Here is an 8,365-nt window from a genome sequence, read left to right on the forward strand (position 1 = left end):
GATTGCGCCCCCCGGCAGAAGCTGCCGAAATCCCACAGGCTGCCCCAAGATCGGGCCACGGCGGCCCCAGCCAACAGCCCGCCGGTGCGCCCTCTACCCTCGCCTCCTCGTCGGCGCGCCAGACCCGGAGAACGCCCCCACTCCAGCCCGACTCCCCGGCCTGCGCTCCCGGCACCCGCCGTTCCAGTGCCCCCTCCCCCAATTCCCTCCAGCCGCCGGCCCTTGGCCCACGCGCCCCACACACCCCCAGCCAGACCTTCGGCGGCTGGGACCACCTCCCCGCCGCGATCCTCATCCCCGCCGGGTCCAGCCAGGCAGGGGCGGCGCCGCCGGGGAACTCACCCGCTCTCCCTAGCCCGGCCCCGAGCGGCTCCGGCCCTGGCTCTGTCAGTCCGTCCCCGAGCCGCAGCTGCCCGTGCGGCGACAGAAGCTGGCTGAGCCCCGCCGCCAGCCTCCGCACCGCCCCTCGGCTCCTCCCCGTAGGCGGGGCCTGAGCTCGCGGGAAGTGGGTGGGCACGCTCACCCGGCTCCTCTGGCTGGCGAGGGAGCTCGTGCAAGGGTCCCGGCGCCCCAGGGCGGTGCGGTTCCTCCTTTGAGCAGCGGGAAATCAAAGGCGATGGGACACGGCCAGTCTTCCCGATGGTCTTCCCCCGTCACTACCAACAAACGCGGAAAGGGGGAAGCCCGGGACTGTATTCTTGCTCCCATTCAACGCAAGGGTGTCATGAAGCCCAGAGGGGAGCAGTAACCTGCCCGAGGACACCCAGAATTAGTACCAGTGCCAGAAAGTCAGGTCTCCTATCTTGAGGGCCTGCGCAGCCTGAATCTGAAGGCTTCCTTGGACGTCGATGGAGGAGCCCAACTAGGCCTTGCCCTGGGGACAGGTTTGTGGGGGCAGGTTCCCCAGCTGAGAAAGGGGAGAGACTAGTGGGAGCTTGGGGGCTGTGGCCTGCAACGTGGCTTCGTATCATTTCCTCTTTCTGAAAAGAAAGGAGGTGAAGCTCAGGAGGAAGGAAGTGGTCGTACCTCTGCTGACGTCTGTCACCACTTGAGGTGTAGATGGGGGCTGCTCTCCGCAGATGTAATGGTCAAGATGAAAAGCAAAACACGCCACGGTGCCTTCTATCCTCGAGTTCAAGCCTCTTTCTGGGGCTGAAGGCTCCAGCCCTCTGAGCACCATCTTCCCCCCCCCCCCCCCCCCCCCGTGTTNACTATTTTTAAGTTGCCATAGAGAGGGCCCTACTCCCCTTGCCACCCCCCAGGAAGAGAAGAGAAAGTTAACAAAGGGGAAAACCCCATACCAAAACATTCTCTGGAATCCACACTCCCTGAACACTGGCTTTAGAACAATAGAATTCTCTCCTCCACAAAGGGCCTTGTTTCCTGAGCTTTCTCAGCCTCAGCTTAGAGCCCTAGGCAGCCCAGGGCCAGCCAGCGGGCGGTGCAGACAAGGTTTAAATCTGGGGAGTTTTGGGATGGTGCACAGTTATTTCAACTCCCAGCAGTCTGGTTTAAAGAATTCCTCTGGGTCATCACACACTTGCAATGCTCTTTTGAGGTGGACAGTATAATCTGAGTTTAGTGATTTCCTATTGGCTAAGGAAACGCAGTTACCTTTCTTGAGGAAGTGCAAACCTCAGGGCTGGCCTCGTTCCAGGTCCTCAGGCCCCCCAAGTCCTCCAAAAGCCCCCTCCCTCATTCACCCCCTCGGCTCCCTCTTAGTTCATTAATAATCCAGTTGTGAATGACACTGTTTCAGTAAGAGCAATTAGGGAGCAGAGCAGGTAGGGAAGACATAAAGTGATGTTTAAAATAACCCAAGGGGATCATTGTTCTCTGCAGAATGCTTCCGTTGATTTGTCATGAGGAGCTGTGGGCTGAGAGGGTGGGAATCCATCTCTCCAAGGCAGGTGTCGAACTTGGAACCTGTGTTCCTGACATGAAGCCTTGAGGATGGGCCCCAATCCCCATGCTGTACTGTTCATTCACACCTCTCACCGTGTTTGATACCAAAAGTTCAAGTGCACTCAGAATAAAGTGGAGGACTCATGCTTCCTGATTTCAAAACTTACTGCACAGCTACAGTAATCAAGACAGTGCAGTATGGGTAATAAGGACAGACATATTGACTAATGGAATAGAACTGACAGTCCAGATAAAAACCCTTACACTTACAACCAACTGATTTTTAACAAGAGTGAGAACACAGGGGCGCCTGGGTGGCTCAGTCCTTAAGCGTCTGCCTTTGGCTCAGGGCGTGATCCCGGCGTTCTGGGATCAAGCCCCACATCAGGCTCCTCTGCTAGGAGCCTGCTTCTTCCTCTCCCACTCCCCCTGCTTGTGTTCCCTCTCTCACTGGCTGTCTCTCTCTCTGTCAAATAAATAAATAAAATCTTTAAAAAAAAAAAAGAGTGAGAACACAATTTAATGAGGGAAAAAATAGTCTTTTCAACAAATGGTGCTGGGACAAATGGATTTCCACCTGTGAAAGAAGGACAGACCCCTACCTCACACCATATACAGAAATTAACTCAAAACAGACCAAACTGATATGTAAGATCTAAAACTGCAAAACACTCGTAAGAAAACATTAGCACGAATTGTGACCATGGATTAAGTAACTGTTTTTTAGATATGACACCTAAAGCATAAGCAACACAGAAAAAAATAGATGAGTCAGACTTGATAAAAAAAACAAACAAACAAAAAACTCCTGTGCAACAAAAGTTGGGACACCATCAAGAAAGTGAAAAGATAACTGTTATGGGTTGAATTGTGTCCCCCACCCCTCAAATTTCACATGCGGAAGTCCCAACCCCCAGTACCTCAGAATGTAACTGTATTTGGTAATAAGGTCTCTAAAGAGGTGATTAAGTTAAACTGAGGCCCATAGTGTGGGGCCTGAATCCAGTAAGACCAGTGTCCTTATAAGAGGAAGAAAAGACATCAGGGATGTACACATAGAGGGAAGACCTCGTGAAGACACGTGGAGGAGATAGCCATCTACAAGCCAAGGAGAGGAACCTTGGAAGAAACCAAATCTGCAGACACCTGGATCTTGGACTTCTAGCCTCCAGAACTGTGAGAAAGAAATTTCTGCTGCTTAAGCCACCCAGAATGTGCTATTTTGTTACACAGCCCTAGCAAACTAATATAACCCACAAGATGGGAGGAAATATTTGCAAGCCATGTATCTGATAAGGTCTCCCATCTAGAATATATAAGGAACTCTTATAACTCAATAATAAAAAGGCAGATAACAATGAAAAAATTGACAAAGTATCTGAAGAGGTATTTCACCAAAGAAGATATCTAAATGGCCAGTACGTATATGAGCAGATACACAACATCATTACCTATCAAGGACATGCGAATCAAAACCACAATGAGGCACGATTTCAAACTTAATAGGGTGGCTATGATCAAAAAGACAGGCAATAACAAGTGTTGGCAAGGATGTGAAGAAATGAGAAACCTCATACATCACTGGTGGAAATGTAAAATGGTTTCAAAAGCCGTCTGCCAGGTCCTCACAATGTTCAACAAGAGTTACCAGATGGTCCAGAAATTCCACTGGTAGGTGTGTACCTGAGAGAAATAAAAGCACACATGCACACGAACGTGTACGTGAACCTTCAGAGTAGCGTTCTTCATACTAGCCCCGAAGTGGAAACACCCCGGATGTCCATCAAATGTTGAACAGATAAATAAAATGCAGTATATGCATAGCACGCAGGATTATTTGGCCATCAAAAGGAATGGAGTACTGACACGTGCCACAGCATGCATAAACCTGGAAAACATTGTGCCACGCGAAAGAAGCCAGGCGCAAGACCACAGGTTGCGTGATCCCATTGGTGTGAAAAGTCCAGAAGAGGCAAATCTCCAGAGACAGAAAATAGATCAGTGGTTGTCTGGAGTTGGAAGACGGTTTGCGGGGGGCAATCAGAGCATGACTGATAAAGGACACTAGATTCTTCTTGGGGCAATGAAAATGTTTCAAAACTGACGTGGTGATTGGTTGCCTATGAATATACCAGAATCCACTGAATTGTACACTTTAAATGGGTGAATTGTATGGTATACGAATTGTATCGCAATCAAGTTTTCCCTGAAAGAAGCTAACTGGTCCTTTGAAAGCAACACTGACCGTGTCCTCCAAGCCTCTGTCCCCAGGCAGGAACATTCTGAGCTCACCTACAGTCTGTGAGACATTAGGGTACAGTCCAAGGCCAAGGAGCATTCTAACAGACGAGTGGAAATGTTTGAGGACCCAAAAATAAATGGGTTGTCCCCATACATAAAATCTGAAACATCGGTGTTTACAAATACAGAATTAAATATCTCCAATAACTTTTGTGTAACTGGTCAACTCCAGCTCAAGTGAACTCATCGTTACATATACATGACGCAGAAGGTAGAGCTGGGGTGCATTAGATGGTTGCTATGATGTAAAGCAAGGACTCCAGAAGAAAGGCCCAGAGACTCCTGAGTCTGTGGGAAAATGAGCTAATCCAGCTCAAAGGGATTCATTTTCAAGGTGATCTGAGCCACTGGTTCTTAATGCCAGCCAGTGGGCCGGTGTTGGGCCGGCTACATTCATTGGTTTAGCAAACACTGAGTCCGATGCCTGGCCCCCAGGGAGCCCTGCTAGGTGGCTGGTGAAGATGTTGGCGGCTGGCCAGGCCCAACCGACAGACGTGCAGCAAGTGCAGCACGGGCTCAGGTGAAAAAGAGCCGGGGGGGGGGGGGGGGGGCGGGTAGAAAGGCCTGCTGGGTAAGGGTCCTGGCTCCACCGTAAACTCGCTGGGCGGTCATTTCCCCTTCCAGAGGGTCAGTTTCCTGGTTTGCGAAAATCCTTTTGTGCAAGACTTGCATGTGTTTGTGTGTGTGCTTTCCCACGTCCTCGTGCTTTTGAGGGAAGTGACCTTTCTTTGACCTCTTTTTCTTTTGTAAGCTTCCCAAAGAGCACAGTCAGAAACGTGTGCACACAGTGGGAGCCCCATAGAGGTGTAGAGGGGCACCAGATGTTTTCAGCTGGCAGGTGAGCTCAGAACTGCAACACTGGGAGTTTCAGGGTGACTGGGAGAGGGGACAGATGGGTTTTCATTTTTATATTCAGTTTACAGAGAACCCTCGGAAGCCAGTGAGTGGCTGTCAACCTTGGCAGGATGTTGGAATCACGGAGGGAGCTTGGGAAAAGGTTGTTGGCCAGGCTCTACCCCAGGGCATTTGAATCCGATTCTGGAGGTGGGGCTCCTACCTTTAGACACAGGCATATACGCACAGATCACAAAAAATCCCCAGGTGAGTTGAAAATGCAATGTGGAGCCAGGCTAAGGATCGCTACCTAAGTCTGTGTTTCTTGAAGTCTGGGAAGCACCGAATTATGCAGGAGAAGGGGAGGAAGAGAGTGTTAAAATGCTGCTTCCCAGGCCTGTCCTTTGCACTCCTTCCTCATTCTTAGGCATGGTATGGAGCCTCGGGATATGCACTGTAACTGATTCTAAAGAACGGCAGGTACTAGTTAATGCCTCCAGCTACCAGGATAGTGACCTCTCAGTCTCCTGTATCTCTTACCTTGGTTTAAGCAGAGCTTCCTGAATTTCCTGAGTAAAGGAATCCCCTGGGGCACTTATTAAAAATGCAGATGCCGCTGTGCAGTCACCAATATAATAACAATTGAGGAGGCAAAGGTCATCAACAGATACCAGAGCCACTGAGTAAAAAGTTGCCGGATAAGAGACTATTCACGTGGTTCAAAGGATCACTGTCCCAAATTCTGTACTGATTAAAAAGGGGGAAATGGACCTTTACAATGGAGAAATCCAGAAGTCCCCACCTGAGCCAAACGATCAAACCCAACACGGCCAAGAATGGGACAACCTGACATTATGTGCGTGCCCTGATGTGATGTAATATGACGTACGTGACATCGTCTATGTCATATTCTTGCCAAAAATACTTAACCTGATTTTAGCCATGAGGACAATTTAGACAAATCTAGAATGTGGGGCATTCCACAAGCCTAGACTCTCTTTTAAAAAGTTAATTTTTTTTAAAGATGGGGAGTTATTCTAGATTAAAAGAGATTAAAGGGACAAAGTCAAGAAATATATATAAAGCATGGACCATGATTGGATCCTGGATTGCAAAAGTAAAGAGCCAAAAAAGAAGTGCTGTAGACCATTGAGAATTTAACTCCGGTTTCTATATTAGATACCATTACTGATTCAACGTTACTACTCTGAGCTATGATCACGGCATTGTGGTTGTGGGGGAAAGGTCCTTCCCTCATTCTTATGGGCTGCCTACCGAGGAGAGGGTGAATGAGGAAGAAAGAAGAGCGGAAATGTGTCAAAATGTTCACCATTGGTGAATCTAGGTGAAGGCCATCCAAGGGTTCCTTGTACTTTGCTTTCGATTTCTCTACAAGTTTGATATTTTTCAAAATAACAAAATCTGGACAGTGGGAAGGAGGTTGCTGAGCCCCCGTCAGATTCAGTAGGCCTGGAGTGAGGCCCAGGATCTGTGTTTTTAAGGGGTGTCCAGGTGATTTTTCCCTGATGCAGGGCTTCACCGTCTGTGGAGACACTCGCTCTGACAACCTGGCTGCCTTTCCGACTCCCCAGTGTCCCGCAGGGAATGGCCATCCCTCCGCATATCCTCTTTCCTCTGCTTGATCTGCTGTTCCCTCTTTCCCTCTTTCCCTGCTGAACTCCCACCCTTCTTTCAGGTCTCAGCCCAAATGTCACTTCCTCAGTGAAGGCTTCCTAGAAGCCTCTCAGTCAAACTCCCAGAGAACACAGCTATAATTTGACCTACCTTTGTAACAGCTGGATTAATGTCTGCTCCCACTAGAGAGTGTTACAGGCAGAATTATGGTCCCATCCCTCCTCCATTCATATGTTGCCGTCCTCACTCTCAGGATCTCAGAATGTGACTACATTTGGGGACAGGACCTTGAAAGAGGCGATGAAGGTAAATGAGGTCATATGGGCGGTCCCTCACCCAATAGGCCAGTGTCCTTAGAGGAAGAGATTAGACAGACAAAACATCGTGAAGACACAGGGAGGGCACCTGGGTGGCTCAGTCGGTGAAGCATCTACCTTGGGCTCAGGTCATGATTCCAGGTTCCTGGGATGGAGCCCAACCTCAGGCTCCCTGCTCTGTGGGAAGTCTGATTCTCCCCTTCTGCCCCTCCTCCTCTCCCTGCTCATGCACATGCGCGCTCTCTCTCTCTGTCAAATAAATAAATAAAATCTTTAAAAGAAGAAAAGAAGACAATGGGAGAAGACAGCCAGCTGCAAGCCGAAGAGGCCTCAGAAGAACCAACCCTGCTGACACCTTGATCTTGAACTTCCATTGCCCAGAACTGGGAGGAAACAGCCCCCAGTGTGTGTCCCTTGTCATGGCAGGCCTGACAAGCTGATACAGGTGCTGCGCACCGCAGACCGGGTCTGTTTTCCCGCCACCGAATTCCCAGGGCCTAACAAGCCCGGCACTTACGAGCACAGAGAGGATCTGTGGAATGGATGAAATAACCCTACTTTACAAGATGTTGGAGGGGTTTACGGAGAACCTATCACTGGTCCCAGCACGCCCCAGGGTTCAATAAGCAGCTCCGGGAAATGGGGCAATATTTTGGAAAGCAGACAGGTTTAGGTTTTCTTCCCCGTGATTTTTGTTCTGTTGTTGCTACCGTTCTTGGCCTCAACTCTGTGCCCGTCTGGCTGCTGTCACTCTTTGCCTCTGGGGAAGGACAGATGCCATGCAAGGCAAACAAAGTTGCTCTCCAGTCCCAAGTGGTGACATCCACAGCCCGGGTGGCACTTTTCATGTCTTACTGCCTCGTGCAGGAGAGGAAAGGGCTTTTGGAATTCTAGAAATCTGGGCTGGGAAGATGAAGAGGCACAGCCTGAGTGAGAAGGCAAAATGCTTATCCCCACACAAGAGATTGGCTGGAGAGGTGCTTGGCTTCGGAATTCTTGGGGAAATGCAAAGAAAACATCCAGGAGAGAAAAGTCGGACAGCTGTCAGAAAGGCAAAGAAAGTCCTTTCAAGTGAAGGACAGGCCAGGGATATGACAGGAACCCCTGGAGTGGGGGGAGGGGGGGGGAACCAAACACTGGTACAACCACTTTGAAATTTAGCTTTGTTTGGAAAAGTTGGATATGCATGTCCACGTCCTGTGCCCCAGCAACCCCACTTTTAGGAGCACCTGGCCTGGAGACAGACTCCCACCTGTGTAGGAAAAGAGAAGTCTAAGAATATTTATTGTAGTTTTATTTGTAATAGCAAAAGATGGGCAACATTTTAACTATCCACCAATAGGAGAATTGATACCAATAAGTGAAGGGCTATT

The 8,365-nt window shown here is 49.5% G+C and overlaps 1 protein-coding gene across 2 annotated transcripts in view; it reads right to left on the reverse strand.

Annotated features, from left to right (window-relative positions):
- PPP1R16B (protein phosphatase 1 regulatory subunit 16B) overlaps positions 1-488 on the reverse strand; it is a 101,916-nt gene extending 101,428 nt beyond the window's left edge. For both annotated transcript variants that reach the window (XM_034641902.1, XM_034641903.1), the window contains exon 1: positions 343-488. The gene's annotated coding sequence lies outside the window, so the exon portion shown is untranslated. The remainder of the gene's footprint in view (positions 1-342) is intronic.
- Between the last annotated feature and the right edge of the window lie 7,877 nt (positions 489-8,365).

Source organism: Ailuropoda melanoleuca, chromosome 13 (assembly GCF_002007445.2).
Source record: "Ailuropoda melanoleuca isolate Jingjing chromosome 13, ASM200744v2, whole genome shotgun sequence".
NCBI lineage: Eukaryota > Metazoa > Chordata > Mammalia > Carnivora > Ursidae > Ailuropoda > Ailuropoda melanoleuca.